Source organism: Tenrec ecaudatus, chromosome 5, assembly GCF_050624435.1.
Source record: "Tenrec ecaudatus isolate mTenEca1 chromosome 5, mTenEca1.hap1, whole genome shotgun sequence".
NCBI classification, from domain to species: Eukaryota; Metazoa; Chordata; class Mammalia; order Afrosoricida; family Tenrecidae; genus Tenrec; species Tenrec ecaudatus.
In genome coordinates, this window is record NC_134534.1 from 147,166,203 (window position 1) to 147,193,885 (window position 27,683).

General features: G+C 45.9%; 1 pseudogene; it reads left to right on the forward strand.

The window, feature by feature from the left end:
* Window positions 1-228: 228 nt before the first annotated feature.
* LOC142449276 (heterogeneous nuclear ribonucleoprotein A1-like 2) lies at window positions 229-27,650 on the forward strand (annotated as a pseudogene).
* The last annotated feature ends 33 nt before the right edge of the window (window positions 27,651-27,683 follow it).

Below are 27,683 nucleotides of genomic sequence, written 5' to 3' on the forward strand. Positions count from 1 at the left end.
CAGCTGGCACAGAGCAGAGCCTCCCCACCACTGAAGCTGGCTCCGCAGATCGCCAAAAGAATCTCCCCACACCACTGCAGAGAGATGCCCCTCAGCCCGCCTTCACTGCTATAGAGGGTACACCAGCCACCCGCCACACCTCATTCAGTGGCCAACAGAAATAAGCCCCCTCTGGAACCAACACGCTCCCACCAGCTGAGATGCCCTCTGACACCCCTCCCCTCCAATATGGGAATATCTGACCTGGAGAAGACTGCCCAAACATCTGAGGGGACAGCTGACCACTTGCTCAAAGGAGCCCCATCGGATAACACAATTGTCACCCAGGCCTGCGAGGGCACAGCAGCCACCTGTGGGACGTCTCCGTGGGGAGCACTCAAGAGAGCCCCCTCCAAAACCGCCACACCGCCACTGCCGAGTTGTCCACGGAAAACGCTCCCTTACAATGAGGGAACTGTGCATACACTGGAAACTCCTTCAGTATCCGAAGTGCCCCCTCACTGCCCGGAAAACCTCCCGGCATCTGCTGCCCCCGGCCACGCATCTGCGTCTCCGAGGGCACACGGACTAGTTGTAATACTTCTCCAAACTGTCCACAACGGCAACTTTGGGGTGTTTTCTCCAACCATACCTGAAGGCCTGCTGCCCTTTACTGAGCAAAGCCTGCCTGCAGGCGACAACCAAGCAGCCACCCAGCAAAGACAGCCTGCCATGGAGGACTCTGCTGGCCAAACCTCCTCCCTGACACCATCCAAGAAGGTGGGTGGCGGGTGGGGGTTAAAGCTTGGCTGTTTTGGATCCAAACCTCCCCAGCGCCGCCTGCCAAGCTGCCCACCTCAAAGTCTCCAGTCCACCAAGGGCAAAGCTGCCGGCGGAGCAGCCTCTCCACTCCGATGGTGGAAGGAGGTGTCACGCATCAAAACCCCGCACCATCACAGGCCTAGGTGCCCATCCGAAGGCCACCCTGCTTCCATCTGCCAAGGTGACATCCAACGAAGCCTCCCTGAAGCGGAGGGCAGAGCTGTCACCTGTAAAACACCTTCCACGCCAGAAGTCAAGAAGGCGCATGGCCGGGGGCGAGCAAGGCTTCGCTGGTGGTGAGCAAGGGCCCCACGCTGCCGTGGGGTAAGCTGCTCTCCGTTAACCCTCCTCTCCAAGGAGGGCACGCTGCCTTACAGCAAAACCTCCCCATCGCTGATGGGACTCCCTCCTACGGCTCCCCACTGCCAACGTCTCCCAGACTAGGGAGGGCCAGCTGATCCTCTACTAAGCCACCCCGCTTGTCATAGCCCCGCTTGTCAACAGCAAGGCCGCCTGCCCGTGGAGGGCACAGCTTCGACTGCAATACCTGCCAGCTGGCTCCACACGAGGAGATGGATGGTCGGAGATGCGCAATCTTGCCGTGGGAAAAACGCCCCCACCACGTCCAGCCTGGCACTGATAACACCCAGGAGAGCCTCCTGGCCACCATGAGCACAGCCGCCAGCTCCTGTGAATCGTCCCTGCTGTGCCCGTCAAGAAGGTGCCCGCCTCCCACAAACCCACCCGCCTTCACAGCCCTGCCTGCCCACAGCAACACTGCCCTGTGACCTAAGGAACATTCGCCGCCTGAAAAACCTACCAGTAAAGAATTGGCTGCTGCTTCAACCTTTTAGAAGTGACCTACTTGAGTGTGTGTGTGTGTGTGTGTGTGTGTGTGAGAGAGAGAGAGAGAGAGAGACCTTTTGCAAGTTCCTTCTCCTTGCCTCGGTTTCCTCATTCGTAAAATAGGGAAACAGTGTACACGTGTAAATTGTCCCTGTCAGTGTTACCAGCGGAACGGACGGGTTGTTCGATGAAGTGAGATGCCACCAGGGTGATGGAAAGGTGGCCTTAAGGATTACATAGTCACATGCTAGCAATCACTGAAAGAGTGAATTTCTTCTCCTTTTCTAGGACAGGTAGCCTGTGAGAATTTTATATGAGGGAGTACCCCCCAAAAAACAGAATTTTTTTTCAAAGCTATGTATTTAAATTATTTTACAAGACAACCTTAGCACCTTCAAAGTACACTCCATTACACTTAATACATTTGTCAAATCTGTGACTCCGTTCTTGGAAACATTCATCTTTCATGACTGACAGCACCTCCCTCGTTTTCATCTTCACCTCCCTCATTATTTTCTTCACCTCTTCTGCATCGACAACTCACACTCCTTTCATGTCCCTCGTCGTTCTCACAAACAGAGAAGTTGCATGGAGCGAGGTCAGGTGAATAAGGTGCATGGAGCAAGAGAGCCATGCTGTTTTTTGCTCAAAACCTGTACACAGATGGCTGCATGAACAGGTGCATGGTGGCAAAACCAGTCCCCCGTCCGCCACTTATCAGGCATTTTTGTTGCACACTGTTACACAATCCTTTCAGAACCTCTAAATAGAAAGCTTGCTTAACAGTCTGAACGCGGTGGAATGAACTCCAAATGCACCACCTCTCTCACATCAAAAAAACATAAATGAGTATTGGGTTTTCTTAGGGAGTACCCCTGGCATATTTTCTATGAATTGAAATCAGCTGAAGAACACTTGGGTTTGCTTTGTTTGGGGTTCTCTGGAATATACAGGAGGAGCCCTTTGTGGTATAGTGATTACAAAGTTGGGCTACTAACCTCAAGGTCAGCAGTTTGAAATCACCAGCCTCCGCTGTGGGAGAATGGCAGGACTTTTGAAACTGTAAAGAGTTGCAGGCTTGGAAACACACAGGAGCAGTTCTGTCTTCCCAATGGGGTCTGTTGCCAGGAGTCAGAATTGACTCAAGGGCAGTGAGTTTGGTTTTGGAGAGGCTCAGGGTGCCCTGTTGGAATAGTAGGTTAAGAGTTGGGCTGCTCACCTCAAAATGGATGGTTCGAACCCACCATCTGCTCCCTGGGAAAAAGAGGAGGCTACTGGCTTCTATAAAGACTTATAGTTTCAGGAACCCTAAGGACTCTTTATTTTTTTTAAAACAATTTTATTGTCATTCAATCCACATACCACACAATTCAATAAGATCAAGAAGAGTTGTACAATCATTACCACAATCAGTTTTAGAATACTTTCATCCCCCTCCCCATGGTTAAATCACTTTTAAAATGAGCTATGTAATCACCAATTCTAGTGCCCCCCCACCCATAGACATCCACTGTTTGATACCCCTGCCCCCTCACCCTCCCTATCTCCTACCCTCACCCCTCCCTTCCTATAAACCCATGCTCAGTTCTTATCTCCTCCTCCTGTGCTTCACAAACTGGAAAGCCCAACAGAATCAGTGAAACAGAAAATAAAGGCTAAAATAATAATAATGCAAAGACAAAAATACAGATAGTAAGAAAGAAAATACCACTGGGACTATTTAAAAGGTCAGGGAAGAAATTTTTGTCATGGAACTAGCAAGAAACATTTGCACCTAGAAGAATTGCAGATTGGGTCAAGAAGAAAGTTGACAGACAAGTATCAAGTTTGATCCAGTACAATCATGATTACAATGATCTCTATCTGAGAGTAAAGCTCTTTATGATCCCTGCCTGTGGCTAAAAGGGATGTGCAAGCCCAATCAGGCGACAGCCTCTACATCTGGGTTTTGGGTGCCCACAGTCCTCCACAGCCTTCTACAAATTGGGTGTCCACAATTTAGGATCTGATACTTTTCCCCTCATCATATTTGAACTTTGTTATTGTCCTCTTTGGGTCACACAAGCTGGTGGGCTTCTTCCATGTGGCAGAGTTGACTCCTCGTGTTCATGGCTGCTTGTTTGGATGCAAGGCTTGAAGGCCCCAGACCCTACTCTGATTGATAGCCAGACACAGTTTGCTGTAGTACCATTATCTTCAGTGATCATTTCATGAAGTTGAGTTTCGAGCAAGGCCATGTTATCAGAATTAACTGTTCTTGGATTGGGGCTACAGTTCAGTGGGGGCCCAGAATCCTTCAGCTTGTCCCTGGAATCTGCATGACTCAGATGTACTTTTTTTTTTTTGGACTCAGATGTACTTTGATGGTTGTATTAGGACAAATTCAAAACCTCATAAGACCAACTGCCCCAACATAAGCAAGCAACCAACTAGCAGACAACAAGAAGCAAGCAAACAATCAAAACCAAGCAAACGAAGGGCAGGAAAACAAATACCAATAGAGGCAGAAAAGTGAAACATTGTCAATCATGCCCTGGGGTACAAGGCGATTGCACTTGTGATGTCATCAATGTTTCCAATGACACACCTCTCTGGACACTGTAGGCACGAGGAGTCTGTGCAAGTACAGTTCCACTGTGAGCTGCCATCCATGGTTGTGGCTCCGCACAGCTCTCCCATGCGATGGAGCTCAGTTTACCTTAATATGGCGATTTGTGCCAGGGGGAATCTTCCTGGATCAGTTCTTCCAAGTTCAGATCCCTGCCCAACAGATCAAAACCTGTCATTTCACTGCGAGGGGGGCCTCCAAGTACTAAACAGGTGGTGCTTCTGGGTCCCTTTCCATTGGACACTCACCAAACCAGGGGTTCCCCCAAAGTTCCAATGACTGCTACTTTCACAGGTCTGGAGCGGTCCCTCTCTGTGTTCTCTCCCATCCGAGTACCCCAGTCCTTGGTCTGAGGGTAGGGCAGCTTTGGGGCAGGGCTCACTGCCAGGCCTCTCTGATCAGTCCTTCTGGGGTAGCATTATTCATAATTGTCACAAGTTGTAAGTCCAAATGTACATCAACAGAAGCATGGATAAACAAATTATACTATCTATGAGGATATTATTCAGCCATAAAATGAAGAAAGTACGGATAGACGCGACAATGGGAATCAAGATACATGCTAGGTGAGTTGAAACACAACAGGATGGTGCAGGACTGGACAGTGTTTCATTCTACTGTACATAGCATTGCTAGGAGTTGGAACCAACTCAAGGATACCTAAAAACAACAGCACAAAATATACCTAATATTCATTTTGGTACATGAATATTCATGTGATATTCTTTTACATGAAGCACGCATAATGGCTCAATCCACAGAAAAATTACAGACATGGATGGTTGCTGGGTCTATGGGAAGGGAAAACTGGGCAGTAAGTGCCGAATGGTTGTTGTGTTTCCTTTTGGGTAATGAAAATGTTTGTAACTAGTTAGAGTGTGATTACATAAGTCTGAATATACTAAATGTATTGAATTCTTCACTTGAAAATGATTGATTTGTTATTTGAATTTCATCTCAATAAGAAATTTTAACTGTTTTTGAAGTATAAAATTCTGTTAATTTTCTGTTTCCTATTTTATTGGTTTCTAGTCAGATCTCTAGTCTTTGTATCATAATTACTTTGAATTTAATTTTACCTTCTTCTTACTTATCTAGTGGTTCTGTAACAGAAATACCACATGTGGAAGCTTTTACAAACTGTTATTTCTTCTCTCACAGTAGAGGAGTCCAGACTTTTGATATCCTGGCACCAGCTCAGAGAGAAAGCTCTCTTTCCCTGTCCATCCCCACTTTAGGCGGAGGGTCTTGTCTCTGTCGGGCCAACAATGGAGGTTCAGGATCTGTTGGGCTGGCATTCGTCGGAGTCTTGATGGGTCTTACTTGGCATCATTCTTCACCTGGAGATTGGAAGTGCCCAGTGCAGGAAACTGGAGCTAATGAACACATTCCACACGGTGTTCTTCTTTCTGGGTCGGAAATTTTCGGTCCCATTGGGTTGGATCTGACCGATAGCGACCCCGTGCACAACAGAACAAAATACTGTCTGGTCCTGCACCATTCTCACAGTAGGTCCTCTGCTCGAGCCCATGATTGCAGCCATGTGTCAATCCACCTTGTTGAGGGCCTTTCTCGTTTTCACTGCCCTTCTGCTTTACCAAGGGGCAGGTAGAGGGCCTCCCTCCACATTATCTTTACTGCTCTTTAATTTGCCCCTCTACTGCCTGCCCACTTACTTTCTTTACTTTCTCCAGGGACTGGTCTCTCGTGACAACATTTCCAAAGTGTATTAGACAGTCTCACCATCCTTGCCTCTAAGGAGCACTCCTGCCATGCTTTTCAAGATGGATTTGTTTTGCTGGCAGTCCTTAGTACTTTCAATATTTTTCTCTAGAGCCACAATTCAAGTGCATCGATTCTTCTTTGGTCTTCCTTCTTCGGTGTCCCACTTTCGCACGCGCATTAGACAACTGAAAACAACACTGCTGGGGCCAGGCACACCTTAGTCCTCAAATGTACCTCCCTGCTTTTAACACGAACCATCACTATCCAAGCAACTGATGGACACGTGGCAAGTCAGTGGTAGTAGGCTCCTCTAGTTCTGCTCACTTCCCTCTCCTTTAATCTCTCCTAAGATACAAGGTGTTGCAGGTCACACGACCCAGGACATTCCCATTGCATCGGAATAGAGCAGTGATAGAATTAAAATTACTGTATGCCACCCTCGATCCTTTAACAACGAATTAATGTATCACCCCATGGGAAATCATCACATGACACTGACATTACATTGTTTTATACCTGCCAACCCCCACTTGTCTGTCAGTTTGTCATAGGGTATTGTGTGTACTGTGATACTGGAAGCAATATCACCAGTATTTCAGATGCCACCGGGGTCCCCCAAGGTGAACAGGGTTTGGCAGAGCTTCCAGACTGAGAAGAGACTACAAAGAACAAATTGCCTATCCACTTCTGCGGAACTCGCCCCAGAAAACCTTTCAGACAGAATCAAGACATTGTTACATTCTGAAAACCTCATGTAAAGAAGCATACCATTGTCAAAGATCGTACTCAGGTTGGAAAGCACTCGAAATATGACTGAGGAGGAGCTGCCTTCTCAAAGCAGGGTCTGCCATAATGATGTGGACGGAGCAATGTCTGAGCGAGTAAAGCCTTCTAGACCTTCATTGACTGATAGAGCACAACTCAACCTGAGGAGGATCTGCACACACCAGTTCATGATTAGAACTTGGAGTTTACAAAGTATGAATCTAGGACAATTGGAAGCTGTAGAAACGGACTTGGAACACATAAATATGAACATTCTAGGCATTCATGATCTGAAATGGACTAGTGTTGGTCATTTTAACTCTTACAGATTACTATGCTCGGGACTTGGGCAATCAAGAGAAATGGTTTTGCACTCCTGGTCAAAAAGGGCATTTCAAGATTTATCTTAGAGTAAAATGCTGTGTGTGACAAGATCAAATGTATCCACCTTCAAGGGCATCCAATCAGAATAATTACTGTACAAATGCAGACATCAACTCCAAAGCTGGTAACAAAGACATTGATGAATTCTACCAGTCTTCAGTCAGAAATTGATAAAAAATGCTATCAAAATAATTAGTGGTGAGTAGATTACAAACGTTGGAAATAAAGGATAGTGGGAAAATGTGGGGCCTTGGGGATAGAAATGAAGCTGGAGAACACATGATCACCACCACCACCATACATCCCCCCACACCCACCCACTGGAAATCCGTCTTCTACTTGCTGTTGTATGCTATAGGTTCATCAGTCCTGGTTTTCATATACCAGAAAACAGAAAAACATATCACAACTTCAAGAGGGTGACCCCCAATGACATAGCACATCTGAGATAAACCCTAATAGGGTCACACAAAAAGCAAAATTAAAATATATATAAAATACTGAATACCAGATCAGGTCCAGCAGGCATCAGAGAAGGGATCAACTGACAAGGTTTTCACTGTTCAAGGCAGGTTTATCCCTTTGGTCTTCTGCACTCATTTCTCCAAGGCACTGTGTTTAGTAACACTTTCCTCTCATCCCTCAATTATGGCTAGAGGGAGATCACTGTAGACTCATTTCCCCTGTAGATCCCACAAATCTATCTGGTGGTCTACTGTCATGCACAGCCTTCTGCACACCAGATTCTCACAGTGTAGTCTCGGATACTAATCCCTCCTTTGACTTCAGATGATAGGATTTACAATCCTTCGGTGACTGATAAATGGGGTGCTACTTCCAACGTGGACTTAATGGACATTGCACTCAGATGGCTGCTTGTTTGAAGACAAGCCTTTAAGACCCCAGGCACCATGTTATCGGATAGCCGGACACCATCTAATTTCTTCATCACTGTTTGCTAAAGCACCAGGTTGTCTGTTCCTTCGAGAGGGCCAGTATTGAGCAGGGCCATGATGTAAGAACTAATTGTTCTTATGTTGGAGCTAGGATTTAGTGTGAGCCCCCAACCCATTCCTGGATCTATGTTTCTGTTTGTTTGCTTGTTTTTAAATCGGCCTTTGACTCCCTTTCAAAACATCCTTGTTAATTTATGATCGAGAGTCTTATCGATCATTAGCTACTGGTACTGATTTTTTAAAGCCCTGTTCAGAGAGGGATACATGACCTTACCATATGAAAAAAGTTTCCTACTATTACTAACTTCTACTCCTACTTAAAAAAAAAGGTATCATGAATTTTCTTATGAATATCATAAATGTTATACTATTTTCTGTATCACTGGGATGTTTCTATGATTATTATTTATTCATTATAAAGGCCTACATGGACAGAACTGGAAACACACGGAATCCAGGACAGATAAACCCTTCAGGACCAGTGGTGAAAGTGGTGATACCAGGAGTGGGGAGGGTAGGTGGGGTAGGAAGGGGGAACTGATTTCAAGGATCTACATATAACCCCCTCCCTGGAGGATGAACAACAGAAAAGTAGATGAAGGGAGATGTCAGATAGTGTAAGACTTGACAAAATAATAATTTATAAATTATCAAGGGTTCCTGGTGGGGGAATGGGGAGGGAGGGGAAAAATGAGGAGCTGATACCAAGGGCTCAAGTAGAAAGCAAATGTTTTGAGAATGTGGATGGCAACAAATGTACAAATGTGCTTGACACAATGGATGCATGTATGGATTGTGATAAGAGTTGTATGAGTCCCCAATAAAATGATTAAAAAAGAAACATACAACATTCCTCTAGTTCTTTTTTTAAAAAATCATTTTATTAAGGGCTCATACAACTCTTATCACAATCCATACATACATCAATTGTGTAAAGTACATTTGTACATTCATTGCCCTCATCATTCTCCAAACATTTGCACTCCACTTAAGCCCCTGGCATCAGCTCCTCATTTTTCCCCTCCCTTCTCAATGCCCTCTCCCTCATGAGGCCTTGATAATTTATAAATTATTATTTTGTCATATCTTGCCCTGTCTAACGTCTCCCTTCAACCACTTTTCTGTTGTCTGCAACCCACCCTCCCTCTACGTTCCCAGTATTGCCACTCACACCACTGGTCCTGAAGGGATCATCCACCTTGGATTCCCTGTGTTTCTGGTTCCTCTCTGTACCAGTGTACATCCTCTGGTCTAGCCAGACTTGCAAGGTAGAATTGGGATCATGATAGTGGAGGCCTCTACTTCTTTAATGCTTCTTCCCCCCCACTATCATAACCCTCGTTCTAACTTACAAATACGGCTAGACTGGATCATGTACACTGGTACAGAAAAAGCTTTTGACACGGGGAATCTAGGACAGATAAACCCCTGAGGAACAGCAATTGCTACCACAATCTGTTTGGAAACATTTTCTTTCTTCTTGAACTCCATGATATCAATTCCCCTTAACGTCTATTTTTCTTAATTCCCTTATTATGGATTGAATTGTCTCCTGAAAAGATATGTGTTGTGAATTCTAACTCTAATACCTATGTTTGAAGGACCCTTTGTAGCACAGTTGATAAAGTGTTTAGCAATAACCAAAAGGTTGGTGGTTTGAACCCATGAGCTGCTTCTGGGGAGAACGATGAGGCAGTCTGCTCTGTAAAGATGTTCGGTCTTAGAAACCCTATGGGGGCAGTTCTATGTGACCTATAGTTCTCTGATTTGAGGTATATCTGTGTTTATAATCCAACGTGGGAACTGGTGTTTTTTTTATAATGTTAAAAGGTGCATATTAAGCCAATCACCTTGGAGTTATAGAGACATTTAGGATAAAGGTTCAGGCATAGATAAGATCATTGCCTTTCCACATGAAGATTACCAAGGGACCCAGGAACTGACACAAAAGAGAGACAAAGGGCCTTTTCTCAAAGCTAACAGAGATAAATAGCCTTCCTCAGAGCTGATAATCAACAACCAAACTCACTGCCTTGGACTTGATTCTGACTCCCAGGGACCCTGGAAGACAGGGTGGAGCTGCTGCAGTGGGTTTCTGAGACCACACATCTTCATGGGAGCAGAAAACTTCCTCTTTCTCCAGTGAGTAGCTGATGGTTTTGCCCGGCTGACCTTGCAGCCCAACACAGAACCCACTGAGAAACCAGGGCGCCTTCCTACAGCCAGTGCCCTTAATTGCAATTCTTAACCTGTGAGAAAAGAAACGACTGTTCATGAAAGCATCTATGTGTGATATATCTGTTATAATAGCATTAGAGAGCTAAGATCAGTGGTGGGATTCTTCTGGTTTGTGCCGGTTTGGTAGAACTGATCCCCATTTTTTGTTTATTTCGGGGAACCTGTTGCTAAATGTCACATAATTATCAAGGTTCTCTCTAAAGTAGATGGCTGGGCAGCAGCCCAATGTGGAAATCACAGATTTATATTCCTTATTCTTTTTAAACATTCATGTGCACAATTGCATATTCTAAGTCCCTGTAGTAATGTTTATTTGGTCCATAGACATAAAAAATTAGACTGAACTATACTTGTAATATTTATTTGTTCATTTCATAAAACTTGTTATACTGTTGATGAAATACTACATTGTTATTCCCTTGCATCTGTTACTTCAATAAACAAACAGACAACCTAAAGAGAAAAAGTGCCTAACACACTCATTTGGTTCAGCTTTGTGTAAAGCCCCAGAATCCAACGAGATATCACGAGTGAATTTTGCAATTCCTGAACGTGTTCAGATAGCTAAAAATATTGTTAGAACAACTGCTGTAAGTTCAGCAGAAGCAGAAAGCGGTTTTTCAAAGATGAATATGTTCATAGAAAAGAAGGAAGGGGTTACTGAAGGGTTGTGGGAGGAGATGAGCCAGTCAGGGTACAGGGTAGCATTGATGAAACATATAACTTTCCTCTAGTTCTTAAATGCTTCTGTTAGGTTTCTCTCTCCGGCCTAAATCTCAGCCTCGGTCCTTGGCTCCACGCGAGAAAGATTTCACGCCGAAGCCGGGCTCGTGATCCAAGTGAATTTAATGAAAGTTCAAAGAAGCATCAGGTTTTACGCGGCACCCATAGGATTCCTTTGACCATGCGGCCTGGCAGAGACTGCTCCAGGACACGCAAGGATCTCTCTCCTCCCACGAAGACCACCAGACCACACAAGCAAGCCAAGACAAAGAGACCAAGCCCCCCTCTCCCTTCAGGTCCCTGTCTTTTAAGGGTTCCTGGGGGAGGTGTGGTGAACGACCACAGGTCGATCCCATTGGCTGAATTGCAATCACCCGGCCCAGGTGGGCTGCTCCAGGTGTAACGCCCATCCAAGCCCACCTGCGGGAAAATCCAGCTTTTGTCTTTTGCTGGCTCTCCTGGGCATGCGTAAATGGACTTCCCAATTCCCTAGGCTAAGCTACCTAACACTTCCTCCCCCCACCCCCACTATCACGATCCCAATTCTACCTTACAAATCTGGCTAGACCAGAGGATGTACATAGGTACAGATAGCAACTGGAAACACAGGAAATCCAGGACAGATGATTCCTTCAGGACCAGTGGTGAGAGTGGCGATGCCTGGAGGGTGGAGAGAATGTGGGGTAGAAAAGGGGAACTGATTACAAGAATCTACGTATAGCCTCCTCCCTGGGGGAGGGACAGCAGAGAAGAAGGTGGGGGGGGGTGGAGATGTCGTACAGTGTAATATATGACAAAATAATTTATGAATGATGATGGGTTCATGAGGTAGGGGAGAGTGGGAAAATGAGCGGCAGATACTAGGGCTCAAGTAGAAGGCAAATGTTTTGAAATGATGATGGCAACAAATATACATATGTTCTTGACACATGGATGTATGTATGGATTGTGATAAGAATTGTACGAGCCCCAATAAAATTAAAAAAAATAAACAAGAAAAGAAAAGAAAGAAGGGGATCCTACTCCTACAGTGACAGGATGGTCAAGGATAAATCACACAGCTGAGGATACTCAGATAAAAGCAGGAGAGTATTGCAAGTGAGGACACTAATCAAGAAGCAATATGGAAATAACAAGAGTTTTATTGGTTTTTGGCAGGCATTACTTAATAGTTTTATTAATATTTTAAAACTAGCTCTTATAACATAATTCACTATAACTGGAAGTGGGAGACCTGCATTCTTTTTTTCTTTTTCTTTTCCCCTGCATCACCAAGCAGCTTTTATTAATTTACTTATTAAGTCATTTTATTGGGGGATCTTACAGCTCTTATAACATTCCATACATCACCTGTATCAAGCATATTTGTACATATGTTGCCATCATCATTTTCTAAACATTTACTTATATGTTAAATAAAATAGATAAATAAATAATAGTTTTTATTTATTTATACTCACATAGCCTAACTTATCTATCAATATTAGCATATTTCATTTCTATAACTCCCTCCATTCCAAAGCAGAGTGAAGAAAATTGAAGACACATGCAACAATTAGTCCAACGGAGAAGCAGACCACTCAACCCAACCTTGAGACCAAAAGAGCTACCACTACCAACTACTCTGAAAGGGATCATAATAGAAGGAGGAGAGGGAGGAAAATGCTAAACCAAATTCAAAATTGTCAAAGACTCTAGGCTCACCTGATAGGATAGAGAATGGTAGACCCTTAATTGCCCTTCAAGTCCAGAGCAGATCTCAGCATCCCCACCCCCACCGCAGGTGGCTAGATTTTAAGCAGGACAATAGGTCTAGTAGAGGAACTGCAGCACTAGGGAAATAGGCAGTGCTTGGAACAATCAACCATTTGAGGTTGGAAAAGGGCAGCATTTGCTCAGGACAAAGTTCAGAAGGCAGGAAGAGAAGAGGAGGAGGAATGTGAATGGTCAGGAACAATATGCTTAACAGAGGCAGTCAGATAAGTGACATTAGGCTGTGGGGGTTGCAGTCAATGACATGAAAGGAAGTATGTACGAATTGTTGACTAGAAAACTGATCTGCTCTGTACCTCTCCATGCAAGGCACACTAAAACGTTGTTGTTGTTTTCAAAATCCCAATGACCCTATAATATCAGATTCTATTCTTATCTTCACCATTGTTCGTAGGATGAAACTAAGCCAGAAGAAAATGAAGTAACTTGGTCAAAGTCCCCAATGAGTGATGAGTCTGGGACTTGAACCCAGGTCGTAGGGTCTGGGACCCAAGTCATTTGATAACTCCTGTCTTAAAATACATAGCTAACAGTTAATGTTTCAGTTACTTTATCTTTAATCAGCACAATAACCCCTTGAAGTGTATGTATACTTGCTATCTCCATTTACAGATGAAGAAACTGAAGTACCCAGGAATAACATAATTTTAAAAGGATCTCATTGTATTTAACCTAAAAGATTCTTGGTCAAAGAGTTGACAAAACACTAGGCATTGTTTTGAGTTGACAAAACACTAGGCAATGTTTCCAACTTAAGGCATTGTGGCTCACGATATTTCCTTCTTGTTATTGCCTTGGTCTACCCATCCAAGAGCTGTCAGCCGTCTCAGAACTCTGGAAAGAATTCTGTTCTGCTTAAGGGTCAGTATTGCAACTCCATAATTACAGTAAGATCAGCTAGTGTGTGTGTGTGTGTATAACTAATCTGCCATAGATACATATTTTTAATGTTGGAATATTGTTAGGCTAGAGAGAAAGTCAGTTCGGACTCACAGTGACCTTGTGTTCAGAATGAAGTGCTGCCCAGTCCTGCATTATCCTGACAATTATTGTTGTCTGAGTTCCTTGCTGCCACCATTGTGTCAAAAGCAAAAAGAGCCTTCCTCTTTTTAGCTGACCTTTGATGTTCATGCTCTGGGACTTACCTTTTCCCAATCAAACTGTCAAAAGTAGTGAGGGAAGTCACTGGGGTTTAAAAGCTGGTCAGTGACGCTTTGCTGCCCTCTGCTGAAAAGGTTTTGTGTGCATCCTCCTCAAGGTCTGATTTCCTACCCAATGCCTTCCGTAAGTATATACTCGTGTAGAAGCCAAGTTTTTCAGCACAAGTTTTTAATGCAGTTTTTTTTGTGGTAAAATTAGGTGCCTCGGCTGATATTCGGGTCGGCTTATACTCGAGATATACGGCATGTTAGCCCAGTGGTAGACTCTGTCCTCAATATAAGAGTTTCAAGGAATTGCCCAGGCATTCCACCAATACCTCACTCAAATGTTATGAAGGCTGTTTTACAATGAATACATTTAATTGTTACACATTTAATCTTGGCACATTGGACACCACCTGAATCTAGTCTTAGAATGTAAAAGGAAAGTTTCCTAAACCAGTTTCGTATCTTTTCCTATACTCTTGTGCCCCATCACTCCCTTTCAAGCCTATGACAGTTAAACCATCCCACTAAGGCAAAGGCTTACCATTAACATTTTTTATTTTGTTATTGTTACTGAGCATATATGTGGCGAAACACCAATGCACAGTTTCTGCACATACAATTCAGTGACATGGACATTAATTGCATTCTTGGAGTTGTGTAACTAGTCTCACCCTCTTTTCTAAGTTGTTTCTCCTCCACTAACACAAACTCCTGTCTAATATTTCATCCTGCTATTGTTAATTTGATTCTATATAGATAACTTTTAAAAGAGCACAATACTCAAGGCAGACTATTTTTTTCTCGCTAGTTAGGCTAACTTATTGCTTGATTTTAAGGAAACTTCAGGGGGTATTTTAGGTTTGAAATGTACAGGTTATCTCAGCACGACAGTTCCTGGACTCCACCCAAACTTCATGGCTCTAGAATGGCTGGAGCTTATAAAAAGTTGAAATTCCATTTGCATTTTTCTTATCTTTGGTCAAATTGTTCAATAATGTGGTCAATAGTAACAGGGGTCTTAAAAGCTAGTCAGGAGCCATCGAGGGCTTAACAATTGGCCTCTCCCCATCGAGAGCAAAGAAGAGCAAAGACAAAAGGAAACAATTAGTCCAGTGGATCACACAAACCTGTCTTCACTACTCTGAGATCAGAAGCGCTCAATGGAGCCCAGCTACCGCTACCAACTGCCCTCACTGGAACCACAAAAAGTCCTGGAGAGAATGAGAGAAAAATATACAGCAAAAATTTAAATTATTAAAAAGAGAAGTTACTGGTCTGATAGAGACAAATAGAACTCTAAGACAGTAGTCCTTAGATTACCTTCAAACCCGGAACTGGACCCATTTCTGGGGGTCATCTTGCAGTCAACCAACAGATTGTCTATAGAGTGAATAATGAAATTTGCTGGGATCAGGTTTCTTGTAACAACTAACCATGTGAGACCAAGAGGGCAGTGTTTGCCCCAAGACACAGCTCAGAACGTTAAGAAGGAGGATGAATGGGCACCAGGAACCCAGAAAGCAAGCAAGAGAGAAGTATGCTACAGTGAGGGAAGTGGAGCTGATGCTATGAAACGAAGTGTGGAAAATTGTTGAATGGAAAACTAATTTGCTTTGTAAGCTTTCACCCAAACTATAAGAAAAAGAAAGGTTTAGTAACAGTAGCCAGACATTTTCCAGTTCTTCTGGTCTCATGGCAAAGGATACAGCTGTTCATGGAAGTAATTACACATACACTTCATTTCCTCCTATTGCTGGCTCCCTTCCTGCTGTTGTTCCAAGTGAATAGCGACCAACTGTTACAACTTGGACTTACGTTTTATAAGGGATCGATGTTTTAACTTGAACATTTTAAATGAGTGTGTGATAGACTGAAGCATAACCCCCCAAAACATATGTCAACTTATTTGGGCCATGCTTTTCAGTGGTTTGACAGTTATGAAATGGCATGATTTGGTGGTTATGTACTAATGTAATTCTACCTCATTGTGTGACCTGTTTGACCCGTCAATGAGTTATGAACAAATCAGAGTGGGATGCAACAGTCTTAATCAGGCCCTGGCCCTGGCCCAGTAAAGGGGCGTTTCCCTGGGGTGTGGTCTGCATGCATCTCCTGTTATCTTACAGGTGACAAAAGGAGAGAGAAGTGAGCAGAGAAATGGGACCGATTGCCACTCAAAAGTCAGAAGAATGGAGCTGTTAGGTGGCTAGCTTAGTGACAAAGGAGACGGTTGCCCCTCCCATGCCTGCCAAGGACCACGGAAAGGACTTGGGGGGAAATCAGGCACCCTATTAGACACCTATGGGAAAACCCAAACTGAGCATACATAGACTAGGACCCCCTACGCCAGGTAAAACCAATACCTCAGGAACACCCACCTTAAGTATCAAACAATATCACACAGGTAGGCCTAACTCAGCCAAGGAATCAGCCAATACCTTCAACCATATCTCCCTCAGCCAGGTGGGAAACACAGCTCTGCACCCCCTCTTGGCATGCTGTCCTGGCCTGCCGCCAATCCTTTTTGCTCTGCCCTCACTCAGGGGCATGCGATGAGGAGGGCATCTGGCATGCGGGAGGTGCACGAGCCTGTGTGATCTTTCAGGGCCCACTCTGGGCCGACTAGGGGCCCACATGCACTTGGGCTCTTGGCCTCCAGGGATTCCCCAGTTCTGCACATGTGGGTGGTCTTTTCCACGTAGTTTTTCATGCCCAGTTGTGAACCTCAGTACAGCTTCTGCACAGCCTGGCACACTTTCCAGAAATAGCGTGTACCTTTTGAGACTATAAAACCTGAATCTTTCCTTTCCTTCACAAAACTCACTTGGAATATAAAATGACTTCAGTGTGAATTCTTTCAGGATTGAACGCAAAGAACCGAGATATCAGAAACCTAATATTTTTGTACCGTGACTCGGACACAGACCTTTGGATTCTACCTTTAAGGTAAGTCCAGCTCGGGACAGTCTTCTGTCCCTGGAACGGGCACAGATCTGTGCCTCACCGACTCTTTCAGTGCACTTTTTGTTTTGGACTGCACCTCCCTGCCTTTGAGAGATGAAGAAGCTCTGGTGGCTGGGTCAAACTTTCTAAGTGTCGGACTGAAACTGCGAGGTGTGCGGTTTGGAAATGCCAGCCGCTGAAAGAGGAAGGGGGACCTCCTCTGCTCAGACTTGTCTGGGGATTTTACAGGATTCAATCCTGCCTTTCGAAGCTGCTGCCAGCTGAGAGCCAACTCACCCAGGGGCCACATGTAACCCTGCATGTCTGCTCCACCACGTGTCTGCTTTCCTATTTCCCCAGGTGTTTCTGGCTTCGATGTTTTGTTGAGTGGCTGCATGTGCAATTCTGCATCCATGTTTTGCTATCTGCATCTTCTAAGGCCCTGTCTTCCTGTAATGCTGCCCGACAATGGCTGTCTGCTGGCCCTGCACTCTGCTCCCACCGACCTAATGCTTGTCTGAGACATTTACTCTGTGTTGCTGCCTCCTGGGGAGCCGCAAACTGCCGCTCACCCGAGCCCTTTAAGGGCTGTGTTGGTCCAATCTGTTGGCCAATCTGCAGGATGCCAGTTCCCCCCACTTTCTCCCTCAGACCCTTGACCCCACGATGTTTTTGGGGTTTTTTTTGGCAGGAGAGCCGAACATATGACTCCATGGACCTCACCAAGATGGTGTCTCCCAACCTCCCTGCCATGTTCATTGCAGGACAGCTGAACACATGGCTTTCCACGGATCTCACCAGGATGGCGTCTCAAGGAGGTGTTCAGTACTCCAACTCCAGCCAGCCTCTTCCAGTCTCTCCGGGTGTACCTTCCCCGCTCCTTCCACTGTTCCGGGCTAGTCCTGCCAGTTTCCCACAATCGGTCCTGCCCTGTTTGTTGTCCCCTACTGGGTTGTTGTTGTTGTTGTTGGTCCCACCAGTGCCCACGGTTTGGGGTTTTGGTTCTCCCACTGTTCCTCCACAACAGGACCAGCCTTAGCTCTAGTGGATACTGCATACCTGTTTCTTCCAGTTTATAAATAAGCAGCTTGGTTTTGATGTTTGGCCTTTGTTTTTCCGCCAGTTTGTTGTTTTTGGTTTTCCTGCTGGCTTGTTTTTCTTTTGGCCACCCTTTGGCAAGAGGCATTTGAAAGCAAGGTCACCGAGTAACTGCTCACCCTGCTGCTTTGAAAGGCTTTTAAGTACAACTGCCTCCCTGCCTTCAGCCTCCAAGCCATTCACGAGCCTGTATGCCAATTTCCCTAGAGGGGCTGCATGTAGATTGAGCCAGCTGACAGGTCCCCATCCCCTTCAAAGGTTCTGGTACGATCACTCAGAGCAGTGGTCCAAATGCCAACCCAACGAGTGGTAGTGATAGCATGGCTTGCTACCTAGAAAACAGTCATGACCTGCCCAGCTAGTTAGGGCCAGGCCCTGACCCCACCATGGCTGGAGGCATCTGTCTATGGCCCCAGGTTCCAGAGGATTGTGGAGCCTCAGGTTAAAACCCCGAGACTCCGGGCAATATAACCTTCATGCTGTGTTTTCTAGATCGGCCACCAGGGGTCCGTTCCTCAGACAATGCTATAGTCCCGCGGTTCTCAACCTGGGTGGTTGCGACCCCTTTCATAACAGCAGCAAAATTCCAGTGATGAAGTAGCAACAAAAATAATGTTATAGTTTGGGTCGCAACATGAGGAACTGTATTAAAGGGTGGTGGCATTAGGGAGTTGAGAACCACTGCCATAGCCTGTCTCTTGGTCAGATTTGACCTGCAGCTGCTCAAGAAGCAGAAACTAAAATTCACCTGCAACCCCTTCTAGCCCCTGTGTATTCTAGGTGATGGGAACACTGACCAAGGCTTAGCACGCCTTCCCCCTCTCCTCTGCAGAGACCCCATAGAGGGCCCTTCCAAAGCCATGGGCCATTCACAAGCCTTCCCCCTAATTGAACTCGGCAAGTGACATTGGCAGTTATTCAGCCAGCACCTCACTCTAGTCTATAACTTGGCTTGGAAGGATGTATTGATCATTTTCAGACAGACTGACAGACTGAGAGAGACCGAGTGCTAAAGGAAGCTAGGAGCTTTGCAGGAGGTTTACATGTGATGAACGATAGGTATCTAAGAAGAGGAACAGCTGTGCCTCCAACGGACCCCACCTGAGATTATCATTAACCCAGTGATGGGTGGGCATGGGAATATTTCCTGGAATGTATAAAAAATGGACTAAAGTCAGGGCGGCACAAGGCCATCAACTACATTAAAGTGACAGCCATTAAGCAGGAGCCTATGAGAGACCTGGACGTTGCTTGGAGCGGCTGAGAGGAGCCCTGGGACTTAGACCCACATGAAGGGCAAGTCCTTCTCAGAGACACTTTTCTCATTCAGCCGCATGGGACATCTGAAAAGCCCCAGAAGTTAGTGCAAACACCTGAAGGAGTGGCCCCGAAGAGACGGCCACTAGTGCCAATGCCACCGTGTACAATAGGGAAAAAGGGCGGGAAGCCCAGGCTCAGGGAGAGAGAAGGAAGGTCATTTGGCCCGCACAGGTCACGGCCGCCATCGCTGACCAACGCCCGTCCGCTGCCTCCCAGGTTCCAAGACCGCTGCATTGGGTACGCAGCCCCATGGGTGTGGGCGTTTGTGTCACAGGGCAAAGGTTGCCTAATGGAAACAGGCCTGCATGAGGGCCATGCTGTCATTGTGAACAAACTGGCCCCTGGCAGCGCTCTGTCCTATGGGGAAACTCAAAGAGGAGAGCGACCTGCTGGCCAGTCTGCACCTGCTACCTGGACGAAGCCCCCGGCTGGACGGCCCAGCAGCATAGGAGTGTTGTTCCTGGTCTGGAACCCTGGCGGTGCACGGATGTTGAAGGTGGGCCAATACATTTTTCCCATTTTGATGTTCTCTACTCTCTCCTTGCTGCTTTCCTCAGACCCCTGGCACAACATCTGTGCGTCATGGGAGTGTCAGGAAAACCTGTAGTCAAACGCTTTACGGAATCCTTAAGGTGCCTCTGGGACAATATTTACCTCTCTCATAGCTTTCTAGTAGTCCCTGAATGTCCAGCTGCCCTTCTAGGCCGAGATATATTTTCTAAGCTATACATATACATCGTCATAGGGCCTTGTCCTCGCTAAGTCCGCTATAGCTTTCCAAATGTTCCTTACCTCCAAAGAGATGCTCAACTCCATTAAGTAGGGGAGCCAAATCAGGACACTCCTAGAAGCGGCCCAAAACCCGGCTGAGGCACCAGACAGGCCGCCCTCAGCACAACCCCCAGTCTCCATAAATGCCTTAGTTCCCCCAAACCAGTTTCCTCTTCCAGAATACTCTCCTGAGGAAGGGGAACAGACAAACACTCAGGAATTCTGCCTTCGACCTGATGGGCGGTGGGAGAAAAATACCAAACTCCCGTGGTCACAAAGGTTACAGTGGAAAGTTGTAAAAGCTTCCCACGATGCCACCCATCTTAGCTCTAAACCCTCTTTGACCCTGTTCATTCAACAGTTCTGTGGGGGCAACTTAACCTCAACTATCAAGTCAGTAACCTCTCACTGTCCCATCTGCCAGACCAGCAGTCCCCAAGGGGCTCTGAGAAGTCACCTTGCTTAGCCTGTTCAACACCCAAGGGATCTTACCCTGGGAAGCCGGGCAGATGGATTTTACCCAGTTCCAGCTGTTCAGGGGTTCAAGCATCTTCTTTACCAGTGGATTGAAGCATAGTCCACCTGCACTGAGAAGGTTCATGGGATGTCTAAAAGGTTACTTCAGGAGACAATTGCTCAATTTGGGTTTCCCAAATCACGACAAGGTGATAACGGGCCTACTTTCATCTCCCAAATCACTAAGGCAGCCCCTCAACACTTAGGTATAACTTAGTCTGCACTGCACCTGGAGACAGAAATCCTCAGGACAAGTAGAGAGAATGATCCAACACTTAAAGCTAACCTTCAGGAAGTTGACACAAGAAACTCAGATGAACTGGAACGATGCACTTCTCTGTTGCATCTCAGAATTGCCCCATGACGACCTATGAAGTTTTATATGGACGGACGACATTTCCTTGTAACAGAGCCGGCTATCGACTCTGAGGTGGCTTTAGTACAGCAATAGGACATCAGAGGAACCCGATGCCAGGATGTAGTCCTTCAGTCTGGGCTCATCAGGCCCAAGGGGAGGGAAAGCTATGCCTCTGGCGCCTCCCTGGAAACCTAGTTCTTATAAAAACCTAGAAGGGTGTGTCCCCTAATTCCTAGATCCAGGCAGTCTGGAAGGGCCCCTTCCCAGTCATTCTCTCCACCCCCGTGAAAGTTCCTGGGTGAAGTACGTGGATCACCATTCCCAGGTGACATTGTGGAAGCCATTCCAACCGGGCCCTCAGAGGTAGATCACATGGACAGGTGCTCCCGTGAACTGTTGGGCGGTCTTCAAATGGTGTCTCAGCGACACCCTGAGACAGAGTGCTCTGAAGGAACCTGCCCCTATGCCTATCAGCCCAGAGTGAATACCTCCCGAGATTTGCTTTCAGATGTTCCCGTGTGACACAACCCACATTTCCATGGGCACTGCTATCTCACAGCTTTGCCCCAGCCCTACCTAAATGGTTCACCTGCTTTGTTTCTTCCAGAAGTCATCAGGTTACTAAGACACGAAGCTAAGATTGCCAACTCCAGGATCACCCCAATCTCATCCACCGTGAGCCCCGAAGTAGACAACTCCTCCCAGCAGAGTAGGAAGGGTGTGGACCCAAAAAGCCCCATGCCATGTCCGGTAGCAGAATGAAGCAGCCAGAGCTGTTGTCACCCAGTACCCCCAAAGATTTGGTCCGTACCCCTTCAGTGGGGAACGGTTAGGTGGATAACTTAGCAACAAAGGGGTGGGTTATCCCTCGTATGCCCGCAAAGGACCACAGAGTGGGGTTGGGGGGAAATGAGACACCCTATTAGACACCTGTGAGAGAAACCCGAACTGAGCATGCACAGGCCAGGATCCCCTCGGCCAGGTAAAACCAATATCTTGGGCATATCCACCTTAGGTGTCAGCAAATGACATCACACAGGTGTGTCTATCTCAGCCAATACCTTCAATCACACCTCCCCCAGCCAGGGGCGGGATAGAATAAAGACAGGAAGCACAGCCCTACACATCCTCTTGGCACTGTGCCCTTGCTCAGACGCATGCTGTAAGAAGGACCTCACTCCAGTCTGGGTGCCCCTCAGAGCCTACTCCGAGCCAACTGGGGGCCCACATGCACTCAGGCTCTTGGCCTCTGGGGATTCCCCAGTTCTGCATGTGTGGGTGTTCTTTTTCACATGGTTTTTGTTTGTTTATTTGTTCGCTTTATCATTTTATTGGGGGCGCTTACAACTCTTATAACATTGCATCAAGCATATTTGTACATATGTTACCATCAACATTTCTAAAACATTTTCTACTTGAGCCCTTGGTATAGCTCCTCTTTTTTCCTCTCCCTCCCCTACCCTCCCACCCTGATGAACCCTTGATCAATTACATATTGTTATTATTATTTCGTATCTTACACTGTCCGCTGTCTCCCTTCACCCACATTTCTGTTATTCATCTCTTTTGGTCGGTGGGGCTATATATCCAACCTTGTTATGAGTTCCGCCTTTCTCTCACTTCCCCTCCACAACAATCCCCCTCCCCTCATGGTATTGCTACTCCTACTACTGGAGTTTAAGTGTCCTGAATTCTATACACGGAAAGCTCTTATCTGTATCAATGTGTGTTCTCTGGCTTAGCCAGATTTGTAAGGTAGAACTGGGTCATGGTAGTGGGGGGAAGAAGCATTCAGAAACTAGAGGAATGATGTGTGATTCATCGGTGCTATACTACACCTTGGTTGAATCATCCCTTCCTTATAACCCTTCTGTGGGGGGATGTCCAATTGTCTACAGATGGGCTTTGGGTGTCCACTCCAATCCCCCTTGTTCAAATCTATATAGTTGTTTCTTTTGGATTGAAAAATTTTTTAATCATGTTATTAGGGGCTTATACAACTCTTATCACAATCAATATATACATCAATTGTGTGAAGCATATTTGTACATTCATTGCCCTCATCATTTTCAAAATATTTGCTTTCCACTTAAGCCCTGGCATCAGCTCCTGATTTTTCCCCTCCCTCCCTCCCTCCCTCCCTCCCTCATGAACCCTTGATAATTTATAAATTATTATTTTGTCATATCTTGCCCTATCCGACGTCTCCCTTCACCCACTTTTCTGTTGTCTGTCCCCCAGGGAGGAGGTCACATGTAGCTCTTTGTAATCGGTTCCCCCTTCCCAACTCACCCTCCCTCCACCCTGTCAGTATCGCCACTCACACCACTGGTCCTGAAGGGATCATTTGGCATGGATTCCCTGTGTTTCCGGTTCCTATCTGTACTAGTGTACATCCTCTGGTCTAGCCAGCTTGCAAGGTAGAATTGGGATCATGATAGTGGGGGAGGGGGAAGGAAGCATTTAGGAACTGGAGGAAAGTTGTATTTTCATCGTTGCTACATTGCACCCTGACTGGCTCATCTCCTTCCCGAGACCCTTCTGTAAGGGGATGTCCAGTGGCCTCCAAATGGGCTTTGGGTCTCCACTCCGCACTCCCCACCTCATTCAGAATGATAAGATTTTTTTGTTCTTTGATGCTTGATACCTGATCCCTTCGACACCTCGTGATCGCACAGGCTGGTATGCTTCTTCTATGTGGGCTTTGTTGCTTCTCAGCTAGATGGCCGCTTGTTTATCTTCAAGCCTTTAAGACCCCAGACACTACATCTTTTGATAACCAGGCACCATCAGCTTTCTTTGCCACATTTGCTTATGCACATGTTTGTCATCAGCAATCATATCATGGAGGTGAGCACACAATGATATGATTTTTTGTTCTTTGATGCCTGATAACTGATCCCTTTGGCACCTTGTGATCACACAGGCTTGTGTGCTTCTTCCTCCACGTGGTTTCTCATGCCCAGCTGTGAGCCCCAGCACGGCTCTGCGCGGGCTTGCTTGCTTTCCAGAAACCGTGTGCATCTTCTGAGACTGTGAAACCTGAAACTTTCCTTTCCTTCATAAAAATTCACTTGGATTACACACATGCTTCAGTGTGAATTCTTTCAGCATGTGAAGCAACAAACTGAGGTATTACTCACTCCAGAACATGTCCCTTGAAGCCAGGGTCCCGATGCTGGGAAACTCTTAGACCCATCCCTCAGTGCTGAAAGAGGACAAAGACCTTCCCCTAAAACTGTGACTCACAGAAAGACACATCCTTCCCCTAGCGTTTGTGCCCTGAATTTCAACTTCTAGCTCCCTAATGGTGAGAGAATGCATTTCTGTTTCTTAAAGCCACCCACTTGTGGTATTACTGAAATAGCTGCACTAGAGAGCCAAGGTGAACTCCGAGCCCCTGGGTAATGATGATTACCCAGGAAGAATCTGAGAAGAAACAAGGTCCTTCCTCCAGAGCCGACAGAGAAACCAACCATTTCCTAGAGCTGTACTCTGAATTTGAATTTCTTACTTCCTACACTGTGAGCAAGTAAATTTCTGTTTATTCAAGGCACCTTTCGATATTGTTGTGAAAGTAGCACTTGACAACTAAGACATAGTGTGAGCTTGTCTGTATCTGAATTGTAGACTGTACGTGGTAAGAAATACTTGGATGCCTTATTTCAAAACACGCGGCATTGTCGTTTTATGGATTACTACCTGGTCCTTCCAGAGAACTCTAAATTCCTGCCACATTTTTATGAGGATAGCGGAGGAGGCTAGGAATGGCATTAGCTATTCTTGTTGACGGATTCCACCCTGTGGCTTCTGTCCTTTGACATTCTCTCGCACTTTAAAATAACCTTGGTTTGTGTTTCGACTGACTTTGACTAAAGATGGCAAAATTCTTAACCATCTCTTACCTATATGGTTGCAAGAATCTCTCGACTAGTCTTCTTACTGTTGGTGTCGTATCCCTAGAATCCACCTTCTGTAGCCAAGAACCAGAATGATCTAAACCACCCATCTGACTGGGGCCTGGGGCCGTGTCAGTTTGTGTAAGTCTCTCGACCGCTATCAGCCCGTTTTATTCCAGCTATAAAATAGAGCTGCCGATCCTCACCCCAGGAGCCCTGGTGGCACAGTGGGCTAAGCACTGGGCTGCTAGCTGAAAGGTCAGTGGTTCACACCCAGCAGCTGCTCCGTGGGAGAAAGATGTGGCATTCTGCCTCTAAAGACTTACAGCCTCAGAAATCCTCTAGAGAAGCTCTGCTCTGTCCTATTGGGTCATTCTGAGTCAGAATCGAGTTGAGGGCGGTAGCTTTGAGGGCGTTTTTTCTTGTTGTTGTTAATCTTCATTGTGCAAGGTTCTGGAAAGATGGAAAACAGATGGTTATGTAGGACCCAAAACGTGGCGGCTGTAGCTGTGTGACTTCTACTCCTCCCCCGGCTAATCCTCCTTGAGCTCTGCTTATCTCCACAGGCAGCTGCAAACGGGGCAGAGGAGGCCCAAATGTCCTAGGTTTTTATCTCTTACATTCAGGATCAAGTCCCAGTCCCTTCAGATAGCACGTGATATTGTCCGGGATGCAGCCCGCCTGCCTTTCCACTTGCTACATGAGATTGCGTGCTAAACACACAGCCCATTGTGCTCCTCGGTGCTTAACTTGTGTCTCATATTTGCGTCCTTTCTTTACTCCCACTGTCTTCTCCAACTGGAAACATTTCCATAGTCCCAGGGACTCCCCTTCCTCCTCTCCTCCGGTAGTCACCCCATCCAGGAGGCTCTGCACGATGGTCTTACGGGCCATCTCTGTTGTTTAACTCTGAGTCTGTTCCAGAAGGAACTGGCGTCTTACGTTTCATCTCATGCATCGGATACATTTCCTGGAAAGTACAACTGGTTTGGGACCTAGTAGTTAAACAACAGAATCAGTTAGTGGATGAGTACTGTAAATTCCAAATGGTCAGAGGCACATATGTGTATATGCCTGAGTTGTTGTCAACAGGAGCCCCTGGGTGGTACAATCGATTCAGAATCCATCCAGGCGGCTTCAATAGGAAGACCTAGCAATCTACTTCACAGCCATTGAAACCCCTACGGAGCACACACATGGAATTAGCATGAGTCAGAAGTGACTTGATAGCGTCTGGCTTCATTTGTTTGAGACTAGCTGATATGTTATTAGGTGTTTGGAAGACACCCACAGACATAACACTTGAAAATAAAGAGCTGATATCAAGGGCTAGAAAGAAAATGCTTTGGAAATGTTGATGGCAACATATGAACAAGTGTGTTTAATATAATTGAATAATGGATTTTTATAAGATTTGTAAGAGCACTCTGATAAAATTATTCATTAATATAAATAGATAAGTAAATAAGCATAAAACTTGCCATTTGATTCTGGGTAAGAAATGCATAGGTTAGCTGTTGTTAGCTTAACCCCACATGGAACAGAAAGAAATGTGCCTGGCCCAGCACCATTTTCATGGTCATTGGTCATCATGCCAATCTATCTCACTGAGGTTTCCTTCAGCTTTGGAATTTTGCGTGAATAATTTTTGAAGGTAGAGTGATTTGAGATAGATATCTCACGTGCATGACTGCCAGAATCTACGATCTATCTGATGTGCTTATTGTGGTAATACTATTTTCATCCTTATTTAGTATAAACTATTTGACAGTATTAAATATTTTACACTGCTTACTGTGTTTGTCAGAAACAGAAACTCAGCTAAGGGTTCTACTACCTATCCTAGCAGTCAAATTAGGAGAATACGTTTCTAGCATTTAAAGTAAAGAACAGAGGCTAATAGAAAAATGTCTTCTAGAGATACACTCACGAGCCTACTCCTTTTTGCTTGTGGATGCTGCGGAGGAAGCCTCCTTAGGAGTATTTCCCTCCCCACCCCTGTCATGTCCGCAGAGCCACTTTGAGCAATGGGGACACTCACAGACTGTGTGGTAAGGAGACATCAAACACCAAGGTATCCAGAGGCTTTGGCTTCACCTACTCTACCGTGGAGGAGGCGGATACAGCCATGAATGCAAAGCTGCACAAGGTAGATGGGAGGTTTGTGGAACCAAAGAAGGCTCTGGCACAAGAGGATTCGCTAAGAGCAGGCGCCCATTTAACTATGAAAAAGATCTTTGTGGGTGGCATCCAAGAAGACACTGATGAACACCACCTACGAGATTATTTGATAATGTGGGAGAAGTGAAGTGACTGAAAGTGGCAAGAAGAGAGGCTTTGCTTTTGTGATTTTTGATGACTATGACTCCATAGATGAGATTGTCATTCAGAAATACCATGCTGTGAATGGCCACAACTGTGAAGTAAGGAGCGCCCTGTCGAAGCCAGAGAAGTCCAGTGCCTCTTCCAGCCAAAGAGGAGGAAGCAGTTCTGGAAACTTCGATGATGGCCGAGGAAGTGGTTTTGGTGGGAATGACAACTTTGGTCAGGGAGGAAACTTCAGTGGTCGGTTGTGGTGGCTTTGGTGGCAGATGTGGTGGTGGGGTTTTTGCTGGCAATGGAAATGGCAATTATGGAAGCAATTGCAGAGGTGGCAGAAGCTGCAATGACTTTGTCCCGATGAAGGAAGGAAACTTTGGAGGCAGAAGCTCTGCCCCTTGTGGTGGTAGAAGTCAACGCTTTGCCAAGCCACGAAACCAAGGTGGCTATGGTGGCTAGCAGTAGCACTGCAGTGGCAGTGGCAGAAGATTT